This window comes from Lagenorhynchus albirostris, chromosome 13 (genome assembly GCF_949774975.1).
Source record: "Lagenorhynchus albirostris chromosome 13, mLagAlb1.1, whole genome shotgun sequence".
Taxonomy (NCBI): Eukaryota; Metazoa; Chordata; class Mammalia; order Artiodactyla; family Delphinidae; genus Lagenorhynchus; species Lagenorhynchus albirostris.
This window is the reverse complement of record NC_083107.1, coordinates 56,020,741-56,046,056: the sequence shown is the minus strand read 5'-3', so window position 1 is coordinate 56,046,056 and position 25,316 is coordinate 56,020,741. Positions and strand designations below refer to the sequence as shown.

The 25,316-nt window shown below is 37.6% G+C and overlaps 1 long non-coding RNA gene across 1 annotated transcript in view; it reads right to left on the bottom strand.

Annotated features, from left to right (window-relative positions):
• LOC132531649 (uncharacterized) overlaps positions 1-15,040 on the bottom strand; it is a 279,219-nt gene extending 264,179 nt beyond the window's left edge. Inside the window, exon 1 of the long non-coding RNA XR_009544156.1 lies at positions 14,941-15,040. This is a non-coding gene — a long non-coding RNA (uncharacterized LOC132531649). The remainder of the gene's footprint in view (positions 1-14,940) is intronic.
• Positions 15,041-25,316: the final 10,276 nt, after the last annotated feature.

The window sequence follows — 25,316 nt, the reverse complement described above, 5'->3', positions numbered from 1 at the left end:
AGTGTGGGCTTTGCCTGTTGGTAAGGAGGGCACTCTTATGGCCATGAAGTCTATTCATGCAGAAGATTTTTATTACCACAGCCTAAATGTCCACTCTGAAGGAAATGGTTAAGAAAACTGTCACACACTCAAAAGACCATTTTGCAGTTACTAAACACAATGGCAATAAAAAGCTTCTGAGGGAATTCCCTGGTGGTCCCATGGTTAGAACTCGGTGCTTTCACTGCCAAGGGCCCGGGTTCAATCCCTTGTCAGGGAACTATGATCCCACAAGCCACACGGTGCAGCCAACAACAACAACAAAAAAAAAAGGAAAAAGAACCCTGCAGACGGTCCAGTCCAACCCTGCCATTAAAAAAAAAAAAAAAAAGCTTCTGATTACATAGGGCAAAGCATATGCTTTAATAATAAATAGAAAAAAATCAGGATAGTAAACTTGACAGAATATAACTGCTAAAAACTCTGCATTAAAAAGAGGGCTGACGGCACTATTCACAATAGCCAAGACATGGAAGCAAGCTAAATGTCCATTGACAGATGAATGGATAAAGATGTGGGATAGAGAGATAGAATGGAATTTCACTCAGCCATACAAAAGAATGAAATAATGCCATTTGCAGCAACAAATGCATTATTGGATGGGCCAAGAGATTATCATACTAAGTGAAGTAAGTCAGATAGAGCAAGACAAATATCATATGAGGTAACTTACATGTGGAACCTAAAAGATAGAAATGAACTTATTTACAAAGCAGAAATAGACTCACAGACATAGAAAACAAACTTATGGTTACCAAAGGGAAAAGGGAGGGGGAGGGAGTGATAAATTAAGAGTTTGGGATTAACAGATACACACTACTATATATAAAATAAAAACACTAAAATATATAAAATAGATAAACAACAAGGACCTACTGGGAACTATATTCAATATCTTATAATAACCTATAATGGAAAAGAATCTGAAAGAGAATACACATCATATATATATCTGAATATATCTGAATCACTTTGCTGTACACCTGAAACTAATACATTGTAAATCAACTACAATAAAAAAATAAAAAATAAAGAGAAGGCTGACAGATTATACCAAAATTGCAATTAAGAGGTTATGAATGGTTATAAAGTTTTTCTTTTTGTGTCTGTTATTTCATTTTCTGCATCTATGCATTTTCCTAATTTTTGTCTCACTATACATGAATTATTTTAATAATAGAAAAAGTAAAAATAAGCCTTGTTTATTTTATAGGTTATAACACCCAGAATTGTTTTGTCACAAAACGAGCTCAGAAGTGGGAGTCGGAAGACAAAGCTTGAGTGCTGTAGACACTGTAGACGCTGTAGCTGTCTAATGGTGTGGATTTAAGCAAGTCACCTAACCTCTGTAATAAGACCATTGTCTACTGACCTAATGAACGTGTACTCTAGTCTCTTTCCCGAGTGCTTTGCTCATGTTATCTCATTGAACACTCCCATCAATAAAGTAGATAGGCCTTGTTCTGCCATTATATAGATGAGAAAACTGAGACTTAAGGAAATCAAAGAATCGACCAAGATTACCGAGACAGCAAATGGTAGAACTAGGACAGTAACTCAGAACTAACACTGTGTTTCCTGACCCTTTCACCTGTAAAATAAGCTGTACTTCTCAAACTCTTCTACTTATGAGTTCCCATCAAAGCAGGACTCTGCATTCGTTTTGCTCACTGATGTATCTCAAGCTTAGACCAGTGCTTAGCACACAGGAGGTATTCCGCAAATATTTGTTGAAAAAAAGTTCCAGCAGAGGAAATTGAACTCATGGCTTTGAGAGTTCTGGAAGTATCTCTCAAAAGTCACCTTCTGCAAGCTGAAATTTCTTTGGAGTTTCATATTTTAACTTAAAATGTGATGTGGACTTTGTATTCTACTTTGTAATATTATATATGTGGATTAATAATTATATCAAAATATGTGGCTTAAGCTGAAAATCGTTTTTCAAACTATCCAACTCAAGTAACTTTAATCTCCTTTCCCTCACCAAATAAGTGATACTGGTGCTCCTGGAATATGTGACATATTTATCCTCAGATTTCTTGTGTGCCTGGCACACCTTACACACCACCATGGGAACACACACTCGGGCTATGGAACATGTATCTAAGTGGCCTCAAATGTTCTCACCAGCTCAAGGATGCTTTGGGAACAGAGTACAATCCACCAGATAAAACTGAACTAGTGACACATGCAGTGGGACCTCTTTGTTCTGGACATAAGCTTTTATGTCTTTCATCTAAGACGGCATTAAGTTTTTTGACAGCTGAAATAAATTAGCTCATTTTCAGTCTTTAATGAACTAAAAGCCCTAGATCTTTCTTATAGGAACTACTGTAAACCAGATTACGCCTCATCTTATACTGGTGTATTTTTATTTTTTGAACCTGTGTGCAAGATTTTACATTTCCTCCCTAATAAAATCAGTCAGGAGGTTCAGGTCATCATTCCAGTCCGTTGAGAGCTTTACTGAACCCAGCCGTGTCATCTTTCCTAGGAGCCATCTGATGGAAATTTTTCAGAAATGCCTTCCATATCTTCACTCAAAACATTTATAAAAACAAAGAACGAAATAACGACAGTGCAGGACAGAGCTTCAGGGCCTGCCACCAGACACCTTCATCTAGGTCAAAGATATTCATGACTGAGAGGAAAGGCTTGCCTTAGTAAAAGGACATATCAAAATCCCTGTGTGGCCATGAGATATTTTTATATTTTTTCAAAGTAAAAGGAATTAGCTTTAAAGGACTAGATGTGCTGACCGAGAATGACAAAGAATAATTCACCAACATGTTAGGTACTGTTGATCAATTACTTGTGAATTTGTCCATCTGTACTTTCATCCATTTTTGTCTACAGGATATAGAAAAAAAAAGTTGACTGTATAAGCTTCTAAATCAAGACCTCTGATGAACCATTCTAATAGTTGTTGTTTTTTTTTAATAAGGCTAATTTGGCACTGTTTAGTTTAATTGCTTTTTCTCTGAGAGTTCAAAAACAATAGGAAATTTTTTTCCTGGAAATTAACATCCATTTGACTGGTATAAAGATTCTGGAATTTTCCTTCTATCCATCACTTTTAAGATTACTTTTATCTGTCTGTAGCAGCTGTTAACAGAACCCCACTCATTACCCCTTCAGTCTTCTCTGAAGGTCACCGCATACTTCCTTCATATCTGCCAGAGGGCATTTTTTGCCAAAGAAGCCTGCTAGACCCCAGAGCAGAGTAGAATTTGCCAGAGGGCTAATGCCCCAGGGCATCCTAATGAGGGATGAAGTTTAACGATAAAAACCCCGGATGAATTTCCTCAGTAAGACAACTGAGACATGTCCTGCAGTCTCTCAGGACATAAAATGAGATGAGCTTAATTTCCAACAGGAATAATTCACTAATCCATGCACCTTTGCTGGCTTTCCTCCCCACTTCGGCTCACTTTCCCACTCCCATTCTGTGCTTCCTGGGATCACTTCCCCAAAACCGACTTGCATCCATATCCTTATCTCTGGGAGAGAATCAAAACTAAGACACTATTTCCAATCTCCCCGCATGGCTCCATTTGTGTGATTTTTCTAAAATTACTGAAAACAGTTGCCCAATTATATCAAACTTTGTTTCACTATCTATAAATGCAATGAATTTGTGTGTACAGACTGGAAATCATTGGAAAACACCTATGTATAGGTCCTTGCTTACCACTGCTCCACCTCTCTTGTGCTTCACTGGCCCTCAGTCAGGTTTATTCTAAATTTTACAATATAAAAATCCTTCTTCTTGCTGGAGAAGAGGAAAACAAAATAGAAGTTAACAAGTATTGTCTTTTTTCCTCTCTCAAGATACCTGGAGGTCATACTGCAAGTCTTCAAAAGAATCTGAGGTTAAAAACATACACATAGGGCGAAGACTAAGAAATACCCAAATATTCCATTGAAAAATTAAATAACCATTTATAAGATACTTAGTTAACATCTACCCATAAGATAACTAAGAGACCAAGCAGTTTGGCAAGTAGAAATATTGTGTTTTTAACATTCAAGGGTCTAAATTCTATACTAGGGTTCTATTATTCTTTCAACAAACACTTCTTAAGTCCCCAGTACGTGCCAGGCCCTGTGCTAAAAAAATGGAGAACTACATCTGAGAACAAGATATGCCCCCTGATTCTAAGGAACTTACATTTGAGTGGACAGTTTTGGGGGTAAGTATGGGAAGGACCAATCCGTCTGGCCACTTCACATCATTCCTCTAGAGCCAATTCAAGTAGGATCTTGAATTTCTATATGCACCATATTCCACGGGAAGTAAATTATTCTCATACTAAACTGATACTTCATTCATATCCTAAAGCTTCTGAATCCTTTTAATAAACTGGCATATTCTTCCTCCTGCACTTTTTTTTTACCCCAATGATGAGAACACAGAATATTCCCCACAGCTCCCAGAATTCTTTGTGATGTTCTACTCCCTCTTAATTCTCTCCCACTGGGATGTTTCATTTGGCTGAAGGAGAATGGCACCTTATCAAAGGCTCACAAGAAGATTACACTGTAGGCAGAGGCACTGAGGAGAACATGCTGAGTCTGTATAAAATGATTGGTCCTCATGGGAAGCCTGCCAGATTACCACATGATGCCAAAAGCAAACACCTTGTGGTCAAGAACATCAGCCTTAGGAAACAGAACACCAAGGGCGCATTCTCTGAAACTGCCGCAAAGCAGATCTATGTGCCTGGCACTAAACCACATTAAACCTTGCTAAGAAACCCAGTTCCCACAACAGAGTTTCATGTGGTAGCTCTGAAAACAGATTTAGGAATATGTCACTTCAGATATTGCTTGTCTTTGCAAGAAGCCTTTTCAGGCTACACACGAAAAAGCTCCCTATAGACATATTACATGTGATTTTGTACTCCGTTTACAATGGCCTTTTTCAGGAAATGCGCTGTTTACATGACTCATTCTTTTTTTTAAACTCGCATAGCAACCGCTTTTAGAAAACTCAGCTATTAAAATATCTGAGTTTAAAAGCAGAAAACCCACTTCCTATTATGTTTCTTTCATTAGAGTAAATCAGATATATCATTGGTGTCGAAGTAGAATTGTTGAACACATTCGTTCTGGAAGAAAAACACTCCAGGAAACACAGTAAAAGGCTTCCAAGCCCTTGTTATGGGGGAAAAAAAAAATCTTACTGTCTCATTTCTCCTCCTCCAAGTAAATAAGCCTGTGATATCCACTGTCTGATGATAAACTATGGAGACAGACAGACTTTGCTTTTCTGCTCCTTTACTAGGTTTGTGGCCTTAAGAGAATCACAATCTTTCTGAGGCTCAATTTTTATTTTCCAAAACGACTCATTAAGGATATAAAGGGTTGCCATATTTACAGTGCCTGGCATAGAGCTGGTACCCAGGAGAGAATGTGATGGTAACAGGGTAATAACTGCAACAGCAGCAGCTGTCCCCCAAGAGAACTTGCAACCCAGGCCACTGCTCTGGTGCTCTTACAGGTTGTATTCCCTGGTTCTGGGAGTCCAAGGTTTGGGAGATTTCCTATTCACTTTCCCTCCTAAATGTACCTTGGACGACTGAAGCTTTCGTGCACACACAGTGACTCAGGGTCAAGCACAGTACCAGCTGAATCCAGTTTGTGAGGCTGTAATCCCAATGACTCCAAGCATGCCTACATGGAATTTATTATTCAGAGGTTTTTCTCCCCTTATGATAGAGGGTAAAGGTAAGAGATCCCTGTCCATCCCAAAAAGGCCTCTTTGGGGGATGAACCTGGCCAGCAAATTTTATGTACATCAACCCTTACTTAAAGTATATTATTTGTAATTATTACTTATTTATTTCTTATTAAAGGGAGAGTTGTTTTGAACATTAGCTCATCTGATATGGGTATTCTCTAACAATATTAAATGCTAAAGAAAAATCTGTCCTGTCCAACATACAAAATGTATGATATACCGGTTAATGTCAAGATATGTGACACGTCTAGACTAAGTACTCAGTGTTTGCCAGATTGTTTTACTTGTCAACTACATTACTGTATAGTAAAATATATTGTCACAAAGCTTTTCTTTGAAAGGGCATTTCTTCTGTTGGTTGCCTGCTTTTGCTGTAAGACTAATTAGCCACGACAATTAGCAGAGGTGCAAGTTCTAAAAGAAATAGGATTAACGGAAATGAAACCATGCTATAGGCAAGTCATTGTAAAAAAAAAAATGAAGCACAAGATATTACACAGGCAAAATGCTGTACTTCCTCAGGCTCATGGCCAACAAATACATCCTTTTTGACACTTCTCATAATGATATTTCATGGGCTGTTTTTTTTCAGAAAACTTGTATTTAATGGCATTATATATACAATTTATAAATTGTATATATTTCAAAGAAAACACTCAGACAAAATAAAATAACTCAGAGTCAAAAAACATCGCAGTATGTAAAACTGAAAATCTACAACAAGAATATCAATACGGAACCTGATTTTTGGATCATTTGGGTATTACTATACCACCTTTAAAGCAAATCAGAATTCTTCATTGATAGTTCAAAAATATAAACTATAAATATATACCAGAAGCATTTCCACACACTGGTTTCCATAACCTTGTCTATGCAGAAATGCTCCACTAGGTACATAAAGTACTTGTTGTCATTCGCTGGCACCTTGGACCTCTGCTGTCCTTTAAAGGGCTTTCATTGTTTAATTATTATATGGTGTGGGCACTCACTGGGACCAACAGTTTCCTTAGATGATGGATTCTTTTTTCTGATCAATGAACACATTGGGTTTTTAAAGGGAATAAGCAGCAAAGATGAGGTTTCACTTGCTGCAAGCATCATGATCGCCACCGTGAAAATAAGTTTATTCTTTTTAGTCAAGAATTGGAATGAGTTCATTATGATCTTGGGATAGAATGTCACATCTCATAGATGGGATTCAGCCAGAGACAGACATTAGTGCTCGAGGTAGGGCTATTTTACCAATTTTCCACAACTCACCTTGGTATTTTATGCTCACAATAATTGTTTTCCTTTTAGTTAAAGAAATCCATTATTCTGGGCTCTGTGGGAGTTTTATAAAAGCCACATAAAAGTAATAAATTTAGTTTTGCTGCTTGCCCCTGAAGCAGAACAGATGTTTCAGAGGTTACAGTTAACATCAATATGTGCCAATCTTACTTTTCCTGAAGGGAAATAAATTGCTAATGATGTTCTTGCAGCTACAAACGTCTCCTCACCTGAAAAGGCCATTTTAAGAATTACTTGTTATTCAAAGTGAATACAGAATGAATGCAGAACAGTCTAAAATGCTTCTTGGGCATATTATTCTAATGATGGGGAAATCTGAGGAAATTTACCTAGAAGCATTCATTCCAGGGATTCCAATGATCAGTTTTACTGAGTCATTAATGCCCTAATTATTCAATATACACAGTCGCTATGCCCCATCCCCATTTCTATTGGGAATAATCTGTCACCAATTTCGTAGTTTCATTATTTTAATACGTCTTAAAAATAGAAACATTTCTAGAAACCACTACATCTCAGAGAGACTTGTGCCCATTTCCACCAGGTAGAGTTTTGAAGAAAGAAAAAAAAAAAGAATTTAGGGAATAGGCATAAATTCAAGAACACCAGTGCCTTGCTTTCATTATCTGCATGTTTGAAAAATCTTAATAATACCCTGAAAGACTTAGAGAGTGTTTTGTTTTTCGTTTGGATGGTTGGTTGAGATAGCCTGAGTCCATGAAGTGAAGACTGTCAAATCATGGTCCTGGTCATCAAGAGACAAGGAGTGTGTCATTAACTGCATGGGTGACCCGCACCAACATGTAATCCCTCAGGACCTCAGTGTCTGCCATGACAAAGTGATACGGTTGAACTAAATGATTCCTAATGTCAGTCTTTGAATTTATAGCTGGTAAATACTAGGAGAACTCTTCAGAAATTTCTTAACATGAAACGAATTTGTCTATGAATATTTTTAAAGACAATTATGGTAAAAAGATAGCCATGTATTTGAATGTATACTGAAGACAAGTTCAGAAAGATACAAAACAAACAGTCCATGGTAAGTAGGAAGTAGTAGTGCCTGTGTCTAGGGAAGGGAGAGGTACTTTGTCTCTTTATATTCTTCTGAAATGTAAGAATGTTTATACCATGAACAGGCAACTTTTGAGATTAAAATAACTTACACTAAATAAAATATACAGGAAAACTGCAGTGCAAATATTAAATTTAATACTTTTTTCAACAACTATTATTTTTGAATTTCAAATATACAATTATTATTCCATGGCTGTAGTGATACCGTATTTTTTTTTCTTTTTTTTTTTTTTTACAAAAGATTTAGGTTTAAGGTTGTCTTAATCCTAATGTTCTCTCCCTTTGTCTGCTTATCCAGTTTCTACTTCCAAGTCCTGCTCACATATCACCTTCTCCTCCTTTGGTTTTTCATAAACAACTCCACTCCAGCACTTGCATAGTAATATTATCATGTTCATACGTCTCTCTCTCTCCCTAGGCCCAAAGACAGACCATGCCTTACTCTTCTGTACTTCTCTCCCAAATTCTTATCATAGTGCCTGGCATGGGGAGGTGGCTCTGTTTATTTTATCCCTGGAACACATTGTGATGGAATTTGACACCTTATAATCTTTGTTTGAGAGATTTTTATACCATTGAAAATACAAAAAGAAAGAAAAAGAAAATCCTATTGCATACTGTAAACATATGCACCTATGGAAAGCAAGAATTTGAGCTAAAAGTCAGAGGAAGTATGTTAACCGAATAAGACCTAGTTCTTCAGGGCTGGTTTGCTTGGGCTTACTCCGTAGACTAAAATTCAGTGTCCAAGGAATTCGATCATCTAAATATTTCAAAATTTTTTTCTAATCCAATGTTTTCAACTAATGGGCATGAAATTTAACAAAAGACGGTGAAAAGTTCTGGTGGGTGAAAATAATAAGAATCAGAATTGTGAATTGTGTTTCTCTGTACACCACTGCTAACGTTAGCATCAGCAAGCAGCCCATTTCTAAGAGGAAGCTGAGACCCAAGACTGAATCAAAGAGACAACTGACTTGTAATGGACAGTAATTTGTAATCATCCAGAAATTGGAAACATGGAATTGAAGTTCCCTCTTTATCACTCACTCTCTGTGACAGTTTGAACAAGTCACTTCAGTTCTATGAGTTTAATTTCCCTATCTATAAAAAGCTGTTTATCATCTCTGCCTATAGGGTTATTGAAACAATTAGATGCCTTAGTGTATATAAAAACAACCCATAAACTATTTATTGTCTATGACGTAGAACACCATTTTTTATCATAGGGTTTACATGAATATGAAAACGCATGGGAACCACAAGACCCACTTTTCATGTTCCTACCCTTTATAACTGGGTAGCTTAAGACAATGCCTTAACCTCTCTCTGCTTCAGTTTCCCACTGGAAAAAAACCCAACAATATTATGTTCTTGTTTAGAGATATTTAAAATAATAAAATAGGAAAAAGATTATGAAATGCTTTGCAAAGCAAAGAGTTTTCAACTATGACAAGCCTACTTGGTCTTGAAAATTGAACGACAAAAAGATAAAGTGACATGCTAGGATGTTCAGCTTATTATTACATATTGGAAAAAACTAAGCTAGAAACTAGTTTCAAGTTCCTTCTACTCCACTACCTATTTGAGTAAGTAAATCATGTACACAAAATATTAGTCAGAAAAATATATAATACTATGGAAATGGAATCTCTTTTTTCTAACAAAAAGGAAGAAAAAATATTTATATGCATAAATAGGTTAAAATAATACTTGTCCATAGAGGCCTACTGTTCAATTACATTTTTTTTTAACATCTATACTGAAGTATAATTGCTTTACAATGGTGTTAGTTTCTGCTGTATAACAAAGTGAATCAGCTATACATGTACATATATCCCCATATCTCCTCCATCTTGCGTCTCCCTCCCACCCTCTTTATGCCACCCCTCTAGCTGGACACAAAGCACCGAGATGATCTCCCTGTGCTACGCAGCTGCTTCCACTAGCTATCGATTTTATATTTGGTAGTGTATATATGTCCATGCCACTCTCACTTGATCCCAGCATACCCTTCCCCCTCCCCGTGTCCTCAAGTCCATTCTCTACATCTGCGTCTTTATTCCTGTCCTGCCCCTAGGTTCTTCAGAACCATTATTTATTTATTTTTTTTAGATTCCATATATATTTGTTAGCATATATTATTTGCTTTTCTCTTTCTGACTTACTTCACTCAGTATGATGGTCTCTAGGTCCATCCACCTCACTACAGATAACTCAATTTCGTTTCTTTTTATAGCTGAGTAATATTCCATTGTATATATGTGCCACATCTTCTTTATCCATTCATCAGTTGATGGATACTTAGGTAGCTTCCATGTCCTGGCTATTGTAAATAGAGCTGCAATCTGAATTATCGTTTTCTCAGGGCATATGCCCAGTAGTGGGATTGCTGGGTCGTATGGTAGTTCTATTTGTAGTTTTCTAAGGAACCTCCATACTGTTCTCCACAGTGGCTGTACCAATTTACATTCCCACCAACAGTGCAAGAAGGTTCCCTTTTCTCCACACCCTCTCCGGCATTTATTGTGTGTAGATATTTTGATGATGGCCATTCTGACTGGTGTGAGGTGATACCTCATTGTAGTTTTGATTTGCATTTCTCTAATGATCAGTAATGTTGAGCATCCCTTCATGTGTTTGTTGGCAGTCTGCATGTCTCCTTTGAGAAATGTCTATTTAGGTCTTCTGTCCATCTTTGGATTTGGCTGTTTTTTTGATATTGAGCTGCATGATATTGAGCTGATCATGGTGTATGATCCTTTTAATGTGCTGCTGGATTCTGTTTGCTAGTATTTTGTTGAGGATTTCTGCATCTATGTTCAGTGATATTGGCCTCTAGTTTTCTTTCTTTGGGACATCTTTGTCTGGTTTTGGTATCAGGGTGATGGTGACCTTGTAGAATGAGTTTGGGAGTGTTCTGGAGGGACTTTTTTAAGCTAGAAGTGACTGGGAGATGTCAGATGCTGTCCAATATGTCATTTAAGAGGCTACTCAGCAAGAAAAGAAAATTAAAATCAACAGAATTGAGGGCAATAATTACAGCAAAGTAAAATCATTTCAAATTTGCACCGAAGTTGAGGCTAGTTACCAGAACTCAAAAATCAAGCTTTATTTTCCAAATCTGACCTTTAGAAATGAATCAAGTGTTCCGAGACAAGTGCTCAAGCTCATGATCCTGGTTTAGTGTCCAGCAAAGACTGACTTCTAGCCTGCATCCTACATTCATGTCTTATGCATTAAATGGTGACTCATGGATTCACCAATTCATATCAATGGTTTAATTTAACAGTGTCTGACCCATTGGTTAGAACCTGACTGTAGACTTCAAAGCCCTACCTGTTCATTTTCATTTTCCTAACCAGTTTCCAACATCATGCTTTCTCTCCTTCAAATCCATCTCAAATGCTCGAAAGCAAGGAGGGGGAACAAACCATGGGACGCCTCTGCCAGGTAACCTAACTCCCAGGTAACAATCCTATCTTCATCTTCTGCATCTGCCTCCCCTACTCTCAGGGGACAAAAGATTTGAGAAAAGGAAAACCTTTCTGATAAAAATGTTGAGAACCCTTCTCTGAAAAGCCAGTCTAAGAACCATATTTGCACTTTCAAAGGGTATTCTTCTGAAAACATTCTGAAACACTGTATCAGGTCCATAGGTTCCAGAAATGACCCTGATAAGAAAAATCTTCTTTCCTGTTCCTACTCAATTAGCACGAAGTTTAGCACTAATAAGTCTCCAGGCCAGGCTCACTTAGGATAGGCTCCCACTAGGCCAGCGGTGCATCAAGGCAGCTGAGCTCAGTCAAAAACTGGTTAAGTATTAAAGGTTTATCTTAGACGTGGGTGCTATGAACTCTTTTTTGCTGTCTTCACTGTACTCTTGTCCTTATGAGTCTCACAGTAAGGTCTTTATGAGGTAGAAATCAAATTCATGGTTGGTCAAGGGACAAGATCCCCTGGGTTTTGGCTTTATCAGGAACTTGGAACCAACCCCAAGATTAGTTCTGCTCCAGGGTATGCAGTCTCTTTCCATGCCTTTCTTGGCTTTTGAATCACCAATATTCAATTTGGTATATACCACTGTATTGATATTTTTGGACCACAGCCACCCACAACTCTTGTTATAGGAGAAATATTAACAACAAATCTTCATTAAGTACTGTTGTCTAGTCTAGATTTAAAAGGAAAATATTCTTTTCCATACATTTTCTTTTCAATACCTCTCACATTATACAGGCAGTCATAAACTCTACCTATATGTGGTCCCAAGCCTTTAGGTTTCAGGAGAAATGCTGTAACCTTAACCATGACCCAACACACACACACACACACCCACACCCACACACACACACACACACCCACACAGCTCACCATCACTACCACTGGGTCAAGTATACAACTTGGGAAATGAAATACCAAATTCTGTTACTCACAAGACAGCTAAGAAACAGACTGGAAAGAAACTCACTTAGCAGAATGAACAAAACATCATAAAATGTTTGAATAGGATTTTAACACCACAAAATGAACAATTATACTTAATTTTGTTTTGGTTACTTTCATTTGTTCTGTCTTAAAAAGTCTGTGGTGGTTTTAAGAGTCAGGGAAAAAAGCTACAAGTATTATACTGTCCCACATACACCCCCAATCGAATAGAACCAACCTTCTTGCTAGCGCTCTTCTCTCTCTCTTTCCCATCATTTCCCCACCCCAAACAGTCATACTCTCAAGAGACTTCTCAGGAAGCCTGTAACAGTCTTAAAAAATAATGGCATGCATCTATGTGAAGGGAATCATGCCGACCCAAAGACAGGGTGTTTTGATGCCCTGAAAAAAGCATGCATTTTGTAGTTGAGGCAGACCTGGGGTTAGCTCCTGGCTCCAGCTATGAAAATTTAGGCTAATTACCTCTCTAGACCTCAGTTACTGTAACAGTTTGATAAATGCTCTGCATATGAATTCATAGTTCTTAATCAAATTGAGCAGTTCCTGGACATTTTAATTATATAATACTTAGTATCATTCAAATATGTTATATAAGTGCTTTGGTTAAGTAGGTCTCCTAAGACGGCTAAATGAAAAAACAACTCTGCCCCTTTTCTGGTTAATTTTCAATTATTTACCCTTTTGATTTTGGTTAGCAACTCGTAGTTATCTGCCTTCTAAAACCACCTGAGGAAACAAGATTTGTTTGTACATAGTTCAAAACATAATCAAGATTCTGATAATCTGCTATGCTGGCAACCCCGAGAGAACGTAAGAAAGGTGATGAATAAGGCATCTCTCCCCTGTTTGATCACATTTTCAGCAAAACAGCAAAATTCAGTACTGCTTAGCAGCTTAAAATATTTAACAGTTTATATTTGTAATAGAAACAGGAAACTATTTCCAAAACCTCTATTTTTTCTTTGTTGAAACAAAGTCTGCAATTCTAACCAGCTACATGTAAATAACATTTAGGCAAGCAACAGTCTAGAAGATATAAAATAATAAGTGATTGAGATCATTGTTGCAGTGGGGGGGGTACAAGAAAAATACTTTTCAAATGTTATAATGGTCCTCTCCTCAAATTCCCCATTCCATTGATAAACCTCTTATAGACCAGTTATAAAAATACTAGACAGATACAAGCCTGGTTAAAATAAAAGCCTTCAAGGGATGGACATTATCTGCTTTTACCACCTCAATAATAACTGCAATAGAATTGCTGACCTAGAAATTAGAGTGAACTTTGATGACCCTCCAAGCTAGCCACTCACTCCATACAGAAATTTCTCCTGTCACATACCCAAACCACTCCAAGAGGGCACCATATTAACCTCCTTCCAGGCAACCCATCCCATCCTGCTACAGTTCTGAAGCTCAGGTCAAGCTCAGGAAAACGAGTCCCTGAAAATGTTGTAACTAGAGAGCTACTTTACTTCACAGGCAGGGTCTTGAGATGGGCCTGAAGACATACAGGAAAAAAGCAGACTTCTGGAGCTCTAATGATTCCCAGTTAGGTGCCTATTGGTGAGGCCTAACATCAACAACAATTCTACCATAAAGAGACAGTGGTTCCTCTGAAGATTCTCGTTCTCAGCAGACAATGATGCCAAGGGTTAAGGAAGGCGAGAACTTCCATCAGATCTAAGGGTTCTAAAGGGTGGTTTAGCCCAGTGTTTGTGCCTGAACCTCAAAGGAAAAGAGAGATCCCTGCCCCCTTTCTTTTATCCTGCTTAGTCTAGTTGGTATCCAGTTACACAGTTGGCACCTGAAGTTTGTGAAGCCCAATGCTAAACCAACAGCAAGTGTGAGACCTGAAGCAAGGCAGGCCTCCCCTGCACCACCACTTTACCCTTCATGGAGGGAAGACCTACTCAGGTGACTTCTGTTTCACCAACAGAGGACAAACTGGGGAAACCTGTGCAATGGAACTGGCTTTATTGCTTGCCGGCTTAATCATTAAGAAGACTGGATGTTAACTAGACGTATTGTGGTGATCCTTTTGCAGCACACACAAATATCGAATCATTACATTGCATACCTGAAAATAATATAATGTTTCATGTCAACCACACCTCAAAAACTGGCTTTACCTTAAACTTCTCACATGAATTTTCTAATGGAAATTTACCTCCAACATCTGAACCAGCAAGAAAATGAGGCTTTACCAACCAGTTACAGCACCCATGTCTTATTCACCTTTGTACCATTAATGTCCGGAGCAGTACCTAGCACACAGCAGGTACTTGGAAAACATCAGCTGACCTAGGTGAAGGGTTAAAGTGTGTTCAAGGACTAACCTTCAAAAGCATTTCTTCACGTTGGGCACTATCAGAATCACAGGATTTTCTGTGCAGTTTTTCCACATCTGCAGTAAGGTTTCCATACCCAGTGATTTGCAGAAGGCAAGTCTGAAGAGATTCCCAACCTAAGGTGTTCAAAAATAGAAGACACAACACATGAGGGAAAACAAAACTTACTCTTTGGCATTAGTTCACTTGATGTACATGCAACAGAACTTCACATACTTATATAGTATTTAGGAAATTGTTCAAACAGGATTTAATAGAAGCACAATTTCTTACTGAAGCTCTGCTGGATAATTGTGGAACTGGGCTAAAATTTACCTCTCATTCTGGCTTTTTCTTAAGTCAAGTTGCAACAATACGGCTTTAAAACCCAGGGAGCTCTTTATGCAGGCGACTCAAAAGTAAGATGTAGAAAATATAGGGAATAATAGGTTCTTAGAGACCATGTAGCCTCCTCCCTAAGTGGGTTTATCAGAAACACCTCAGAAGGGTATGTGTGTGAGAGAGGGACGGAGAGAAATAGTCCTCAGAAGCATAGGAGTAAGAACATTTTCTAAACAACACAAAAAAGAAGACTGGAGACTTTGTTATTAACCAGTGTATATCCAACATACATATAAGGATATATAGCTACATCATAGATCAGGTGAGGGAAAAGAATTGTTGGTGAAAATGAAGAGAGGAATTCCTAATGCCAACCTTACTGCTTTGACTTGAAGAAACATTGTGTGAAGGAGCTCTACATAATTCTTTAAGTAGATTTTGTGGTTTCCCACTGTTGGTTTCATATGAATGTTTCAGAGAGTAAGTTTCACACAGGTGGATTCCAGCATGTCTGGGGCAAAAACTCTGCCCCTCAGATCTTACTGACCTAAATACAGCCCATTTGCAAAACCTGGCACACAGTAGCTGCTCAACAATTGTAGAAACGTCTGGCTGAATGAAATAACATTTCTCTTCTCTAGACATGTCGGGAAGCTTTTTCTCATTACTTCTCAGTTGTTCTCCTAGACTTTTCTTTGTGTGTTTTCACCATAGTAACTTGTTTTCACTTTAGTGTTCTGCACACCTGAAGGCTCTTGTCCTTCAGATCGTGTCATCATGAATCATGATAAAGAACATACACTTTAGAAGGAAGGAATCCAACTCCTTTTTCTCTTTATAACCCATTAGTTTGGATAAGCCTCTTCTCTTAAAAGATAATAAAGTTTGCAGAGAGGAAACTGGCAAAAGCCTCTTTCCTCATTCCAACCATGCAGTTCCTGAGGTTTTCACATTCTTACATGATTCTACCTGCCCTGGCTGATTGTTCTAATAGTAAGTGCTGAATTCCACCTGGGCCAATCAGAACACATCCCCTTAGAGTTTGAATTCTAAAAGTAGAGACAGTTTTTGTTTAATGCAAAACCTACAAGATGGGGACATAAATGTTCCACATGACCAAGTTTCCATCCACAAGGATGACCTGGTCTGAAAGAATAAAGCCAACACACAAAGAGGCAGATTATGGAAATGCTAAGAAAGAGAATCCTGAAGGCATTCAAATCATTGGCTGCCATCCATGGTCCAGGTCAAACACTGACATTCCTGTGGTTGGTTTATTTCATTCATTCAATAAATATTCAGTAAGCACCTACTATATGTCAAGCGCTTTGCCAGGCATTGGCGATGCAATAGTGATCAAGACAGATAATGGTCTCAGCCCTGGCAGGGCTGGTGAACCATTAAATCCACAAGCCCCCTGCAATGATCACACATTTTTACTTATACTAGTATGAATGACATCCAAAAGAGTGCTACCTTCAGCTATATTATGAATTAAACGCCTATGGATTTGTCTGTGAAGTTAAACAATTTTTATGCAAAATCTATTTTCCAAACAACTAGGTAATCAACATATTTTGGATCTTGATTTATGCCTGAGTTGCTTAAAATCTCCCTGAAAACTGGAAAATCCTCTTATGACTTAACACCTGAGACATCTCAAGCTTTCATTACCTCTTAAAAAACATTCTGAATTTAAGTACAATATGATGCAACACAGTTTTGCTTCAAGCAATATCATTGTATTTCCTTACACCAACTATGCAGGAAACTGATATCGAATTTTACCTCTTTTTCCCCAACCTAGGTTCTTTTAAATATAACATAAAACTCTATGACTTTAGGTAGTGTTAGACCACATCTCCAAGGCCTTCCTAGTTCTAACATTTGAAAATGATAATAACGATAATGACATCTATTTTTAATGCACCATAATGTTAGGTAAAGAAAACTAGTTCATCTTCTACAATGTGATCTTTCCAAACTCAGATATGAGGAGGTAACTCGCCAGCTTAGGGTCCAGCAAGAGGAATGCAGATGATGTGGAAAAAAAAAAAAAAACATCCTTTCGTCAGGACAGTGTCCTGGGATGCCCTATGACCTGCCTCTGCCCTTCATGCCCACGCTTCACAAAGCATGGCTGGGAAGAGTTCACAGGGGAGGTTCCCATGCTGAGCCCACCCTGGGACATGCAGCCCCTCACAGCCACCAAGCAGGTGTCCTTCCAGCATTTCAGTTTTGTGGTCAGGGTCTGCTAGCCCCCTCCCCTGCCCCAACCAAGCTCTGCCCCATCCATACACACAAAATAAATTAATTAATTAAATAGGGCTTCTCACCAGCTGAGATCCATCACACATGGATCCTAAGGGATGAAGGATAACCAAACACTTTCCCATATTCTTTACATTCACTGCATTTCTCTCCTGTGTGATTTCTCTTGGGCATAAAATGGTTAGAATTCCTTCCGGTGGCTTTGATTATATTGATTATATTCATGGGGTTTCTCTCCAGGTTGAGTTGATGCCTGTTGATTAAGAATATTATCAGGGATAACTAAAGGTTTTCTTGCTTTCTTTGCAAGACAGGGATTCTCCCCCATAGAAGGTCTGCACCTTTTCCTGCTAGTAGATAGTCTGCCCCAAATTTAATCTGCTTTACAGTGGTCTCTTTGGTTTTAAGTTGAGACTTCTGGACTGCACCGGTGTCTTGGAGAATTCTTCTCCCCTCTGTCCTCAGCTCTTCCTGCTCTGCCTGGGTGAGCAGTTTATGGAGATACCCCACTGAGACCAGGTCCCGAAAGTTATCCAGCAACATGTCTGTACGGGATTTTCTGAGCAGGGTTCAGCAATGCCCCCTCCTCATGGAGAAGTCCACAGCCACGTCCCCGAAGGTCACCGAGTCCTTTGATCAGGTTTTCAGCAGCCCTGGAGCCATCCCTTCCTCCTCCAAGTTCCCCTCCTACAGACAAGTGGCGTCTTGAGACGGCACAGTGGTGAAAAGTTGAAAAAGTCTCCTTTGAAATCTGAAAAGAGACAAGCACGGCAGCTCTCACCACTTTACATGATGATGGTACTGGAGGTCCCAGCCCGGGCAGAAAAGCAGGAGCAGCTCCTTGGTACCAAGGCAGATAATGAGGAAAAGCGTGGTGGCTCAACAAGGATGAATGCAGCATTCCAGCAACTCGCACTTCGGTCTGGGGGCTTGTAAGACGTGGAAGGCCCCCAGGGCAGGCCTACGAGCGCCTGAGGCAGCGGGGGCAGCCTAGTCCTATTACCTTTTGACTTTCCTACTTGACTGAGACTCCGTGAGGACAAGAACTGTGCTTAATTAATCTTGAATTACCATTTGTTGGGCTGCACCCCGCAGGCTTGCAAGTTGTCCAGCTTCCAGACTGAAGAAAGAGCTTGGAGACAGCGACAAAGACACCCATGGTTTATTGGACGGAGTGACCTTACACGAAGGACCCTGGAGCAACAGGACAACAGGCAAGACATGGCGGCCGTCTTTCCTACTCGGGGGAGGACGCTACCATTTATAGGAAGGAACTGACGTCAGGTGTGCTCATCAGTTACCAGGGACTAATTAAGCTCTATAATTAAGAGGATTGGATAGTCATGTGACTGAAGCAGCAACTGGTGGAGCAGGGGATTTAGAGAGCAAGAAAACATCCATCTTGAATAGCCTAACCGTACACCAATGTCTAATCCAATGTCAGGTACATTGGCACCCCCTAAACAGGAGGAAAAAACCCGGAGAATTCCTGGTGATTCCAATAATAATAGTAATATCTGACTGACTTACGCTATTCTTTTTTTTCTTTTGCGGTACGCAGGCCTCTCACCTTTGTGGCCTCTCCCGTTGCGGAGCACAGGCACCATCATCCTCCTCACCCAGGACAGTCTCTCATTTTACAAATGAATAAATTAAGTTTTAGAGCAGCTTTTCTTAGCATTGGTACCAATACATGACAATCATTTAGAACATGCAGCATGAGTAATTTATTTTTTAATGGTATTAGATTGATGTCTGACCATTTTTATGTATGTTCATAAACATTTTCATATGATTCAATCTAATACTAGTTTTAAGATGATTTACTTTCAATATATAAATTAGGGTGATTAAGGATTAAATCTACACTAATATTATTCTTTCATTCTTATATTTTGTATGCTTGTGGTTCTCTACCCAGTGGCCCAGGCAGTGGTATCTGTAAAGCTCCCCAGGTGATTCGAAGGTGGAGATTTCCTACACTTCCCTATGTTTAAGAGAATCACTGCTTTCTGCTTTCTCACCTGGGAGAGAAATGAAGCCAGTCAAACAGCCCTCCAGGAAACATCACTGGTTTAACACAGTGGTTCTCAACCTTGGTACTGATTAGAATGACCTAGGGAGGACTTAAACTCTAGACCCCAACAGAGACCATGTAAATTACATCGATCATAAGGCATTAAGTTTGTCAACGATCTCACTTCTAAAACAAACAAAAAAAAGCATTATTCACAATAGCCAAGATATGAGACATTTTTTGTTCTTTTTGACACCGTAAGGTGAGGTACTACTGTTTCGACTTTACTCGTAAGTTTAAATCATGATTTCTGTACATCCAGAAAGGTATTTTAACATATCTTTGAACATGCTGTGGACAGATGGATGGAGCATGTTCAAAATAGTTGCAAGGGAGCCCTTATGCAACTACTTAGGAGAAATCATTTTTTTCTCCTATGTACAAGTAGGGGTTCATTATTACAGGGCTATATAACATAGGACCTATCTCTTAAGTATCAGATGACAGTGACCTCTGCAAGGAGGCAGAGGAAATATAACCCTATTATATTGATATGATTGTTTACGTGCATATTGCCCTTTAAAATTCTGTTTTACCCATAATCCATTTCAGCATCTAGTTAAACTAAACGGTCACTCCTGAGTCCTGGATAAACCTCATGTATTTCACTGTTTCACAGCAGTTTCAAAATCTGATGTGCTTGTTTGTTTTTTTCTTGTTTGTTTGCTTGCTTAAATCGGGCTTCATTAAGAAAAATGTGCATATGAAATCATTTTTTAAGTTTTCCAGAGGTCAACTTTATCATAATCAATGTTTACACTTCTTGAGAGCCAACCAAGCCTTCATGAACTCTTCACCTGAGAGCTGACTTCTGATACTGACAAGAGTGTAAACCACCGTGAAGATAAGGCTCTTAGGACAGGCTGTTTTCTTGCTGTAAGACAACACTTTTCTCCATTTTTTTTTATACTACTAAATTTCTCCTAATGTAATATCAGGGGAAGAAGAAGCGTTGGGGGAGGGAAAAGGCAGTAGATTCTGGCCTAGACAGCATTTTTAGACAGCGACAATTAATTTTCATAGTTCTCATCCCACACTCTGATTCAGTTAGAATATTGCTCTTAGACTTGTTATTGATCCAACAGGCATTCAATTTTAACTTTGGAATGAAGAAAACAGACATAACTTATTTTTCTGTTAGCCTCAGTGATACTTAGTAATTGTTTGAGTGAGACACATTTATTTTCAAGAGTCTCTGTGATATTAATCATTTGACCGAAAGTTCTTAGGCACTAGGAGGTAATCTGTAACTTTTTTTTTGCGGGAAAAGGAATGTGACCAAAGTAGTTCTCCCCATTTCTGAGTAGGGCAAGTATGCATACTCTATTTTCTTTACTCATTTTAAAGGTAACCTGTTTTATTACCTTTCCTTGGCTTGAGAGTTAGGAATCAATAGGCATGTGATTGGGAAAACATTAGTGATACAGGGACTGGAACTGAAACGACTGCAATCAGGCAATCCAAAAATAATCAAACTAATGTCTTGGTTCTTTCATTCAAATGCAACCTTTACTCACTGCTTTATGATTAAAATGTTCCTTTGAAACTAAATTAATTTTTCTCCTCTTCACAAGATGATCAATGGTTAGGATTTTATTTGTAGTCTGCCCAAATTACCCATTTACATACCACTGACCACCCTCTGCAACAGTGACACTTTTATTGCTGAAGCTCAATGTCCTGTTAAGAAATGAGTGAAATATTATGTGTATATAAGTCGGTAAATAAAAGAAACAAGTGACTTGATGGAATAATCTAAAACAAACAATTTTTTAAAAGATGAAGCAGAAAGATAAAGCATCCCTTTCCGACTCCTGTTTATTGAAACCAACTCCTACCCACCAAACAGTACAGAGTTCATAAAAACCTTTCACATTTGCCTTTTTTTCCCCAAATTTGTCCAAGTTAGTTTCCACTTCACTGTTCTACTTCTTACTCTAAGCCTTCCTAGCACCTCAGTTCCCCTGCAGCCCCCCACCCCTATACACACTCTTACACATCACCCCCTTTTTGACTCCATACCTCAGGCCTAATTTTCCACCCAGCCTTTCAACTATCCAGTTGAGACTCATTGCTGGACTCTTACAGGACATAAGTTCCATCTGTTCTGGGGACCTGAGCGTTGCCACAAATAAGAGTGTTTTCCCCACTCCAGGGGAAACACAGGCTGAATCGTCCCACCCCACTCACTCAATTTAGGGGGTGTTGACAGTTGACTATTTGAGCTTATAAAAGGCATAACTGCAGAAATCAGGATGACACAAGAGAGAATATGAGCTTAGGAAAGGAACAAATAAATTATTAACACATATATTTAGGGCTGATAAACCCATCATGGTCTAAGTTTGACTGCAAACAACAAGGACATGAAGATGCAGAGGCTCATGGATGTTTTACTGTTTTTTTTTTTAAACATTGTCTGAATCTGTATTACATTTGGAAAAAGATTAATTATCTTATTAATATATCTGATTTTTTATTCAATACCTTCCAGATCCTCCCCAAGCAAAATTATCTAAGGACTCTGAAAGATCTACTTCCCTTTGTTCAATCTTATTTACATTATTTTATATCATATTATTTATACTGATGATTGAATAAGCGCAAAAGAATACTTATAACATATGCAGAATACATATGAATTCTCAGGCTGCTACCTGCCCCTAGCTTAAAATATAAAGCATGGCCAGTCATTTTGATGCTCCTGTGTGCTTTCATGTGACCTCCTGCCTGGTGTGTGGCTCACAGCCTTGCTCCCAAGAATTTTGTGTTTATTAATCCCATACTTCTCTTTGTAGCTTTATCACATATGTTTGTAGCAAAACAATGTAGTATTTAGTTTGCATTATTTGAACCTTATACAACTGGCATACTTTAAAAATGATGATTCATACAGGTTGACTAATGCAGCTGAAATTCATTAACTATCAGTTCTGCATTTTGTTCTACCACAGAATACACCGTCAGTTCAGGTGGACATTTGAGTTGCTTAAAATTTTTGCAATTACAAACATTACACATACAAACATTCTTGGTTCACATGTCCAAGACTTTCTCTTAGGCATGTGCCTAGAAGTGAAAGTTCTGGGTCGTGTGGTTAGCACAAGTCTTTAAATTTACAAGATAATATTGCGTGGTTTTTCAAAGAGGTTTTATCAACATATTCAGTCTGTCAATTACTGAAAAATATGTGTTAAAATATGTGATAGTGAACTTGACAAATTCTACTTGTAGTTTTGTCGTGTGTGTGTGCGTGTGTCTTTATTAAATTCATAGAAGTTTTGAACTCTTACAACTTCAGACTTCATTAAGTAGTAGTTTTTTGTCTCTCGTAGTGCATTATTTGAACTTTGTCTCTTAAAGTTTACTTGCTGTGCTATTAAGATAGCTTCTTTATCATTCTGTTTGTTGGTATTAACCTCCTGTATCACATTTTCAACCTTTTACTTCCAACATTTCATGCCCTTATGTTTATCTTGAAAACAGACTGTATTTTTTTATGTAATCTGAAATATTTGCTTTTTAACTGGAAATTTTAATTAATGTACAATTACTGTCATTTCCTCCTTTCCAATCCTATTCCTTTTTTAATTATTTTAATATGCTATTTATTTCTGTCTTCCCTCTTTTCTCTTGCTCAGTTTTGCCAAATGCTTTTCTTATGTTTAATTCAATTCTTTGTTGACTATCTTTACTGTCTTTGTTCATTGATTTTTTTTTTGCTGTCATCTCCATTATTTCCTTCCTCCTACTTTCTTTAGATTAATGTTGTTATGCTTTTGTTAATATCTTAAGTTGTTTACTTAGTCCACTAATTTTCAACTTTTATTTTTCTCTAATATAAGCATTTAAGGTTAAAGTTTTTCTCAAAACATTACTTTTATTGCCTTCTGCAAGTTTTATAAAGTATTATTTTCTTTCATTCCTTAGTATTTATCTCTAATATCCATTATGATTTTCCTTGTTTTATGAGTAATTTAAAAATTTCTTTTGATTTCCAAATATTAAGAAAATTTTTATTTATCCTTCTGTGTTTAAGCTCTGACTTAATTACATTGTGGTCTGAGGTTTTGGCCAGAACAATAACTTTGAAATTTGATGGAAATTTGCTTCATTGCCCAGTACATAATCAATTTTTATAAATGCCCCATTTATAAAAGCTTGAAAAGAATGTATATTCTTTAATGTTGGATACAGAATTCTGTATATGTCCATTAAATCAAGTTTGCACTTGTCTATTCTAATCTTATAAAAAGTTCACTTATTTTTTGTCTATTTTCCTATCAATAATGGGCAACGGTATGAAATTTCTCACTGTGATAGTGCTGGGTTTGAGTTCACATATATCTTCAGGCTGTTTTATCAGTTGTACATTTATTTAGAATTGTTGCATTTTCCTAGTGAAAGCGAACTTTTCTCATTGTGTTCTGACCTTCTGTATACGTTAGGCTTTTTTGCCTTAAAATTCTTTTTTTTTTTCCTGGTATTAATATAGCCACACCAGATTTCTTTCATTAGTAATTGCCTGATAAAACTTTCTCCACCCTTTCACTTTCAACCTTTATGTGTCCTTACGCTTTAGATGTGTTGTTTATAAATAACATTTATCTGAATGATTTATTTCTTTACAATCTCTGTCATTCAACTGGTGAGTTAATTTCACTTACATTTATTATAATTATTGACCTATTCGAACTTCTTCCTACTGTATTTTCTATTTTTTATTAGTCTCACTTGTCGCCATCCTTTTTTCCTGTCGTCTTGCTTTTTTATTGAGTTTTTAGTTTCTTTTTTTCTTTAATGCACTTTTTTCTCAGATACTCTTTCTATCCTTTTAGTGATTACCCTTAACATTTTAACTTGCTTGTTTAACAAAGTCTAACATTAAACTACAACTGAACAGTAAAAGGGCTTTAAAACGCATTAGTATCAATCATCTCCTTTCCCAATTTATATACCATTAGACACTATTGTCATTATTTTATTCAGACAATGTTTGAATTGTTCAACAATTTTTTTCTTCTATTTCTGTGATCATTTTTGCTTTTTCTTGAAAATAGTCTTTAGATTTTGGAGGTTTTATGAGAATAAATTTTTTAACAGTAGGCATCCTCTTTTTTTTAATCTTCAAATGTCTTTTTTAGAATATATATTTTATATCATTTTTCACTGTAAAAATATTTACATCATTTTTAGTTTCTTTCAGCAGAAGTAGTATTTAGGGTAGCTGGTCCTTAATCCCTGCCAGAAATAGAAAAACGAGTCATAAAACAGGACCTAAAAAAATGAATTGGAAAACATAGACTTCTTTTATATAGTAATGATTGTCATCTTTCATGTAAAGAGATGATCCACCATTAGTAGAATTCATGTTTTGAATTAAGATGATTTGTACAGCTCTAGCCCCATTACACACACTGTTTCAGAGATGGCTGCTGGTACACATTCCTGAGTTGGCAGAGGAAAATTATACCCATGGCCTTGAAACAGAGCCCAGGTAACTGGCCCCATATGATCACTGAAACCATGGCCTTGGCTTCTTCAGCAGCACATACTGACCAACTGTGCCAACCAACTAAATTGATCACTCTGATGAGTTATTCACACTGAAGGAAAAAGGCTCATTTTTAATTTTAACTTCAACTATAGTAATAATGCATATGTAGAAATATAGCTGATAAATGTAGACAGAGAG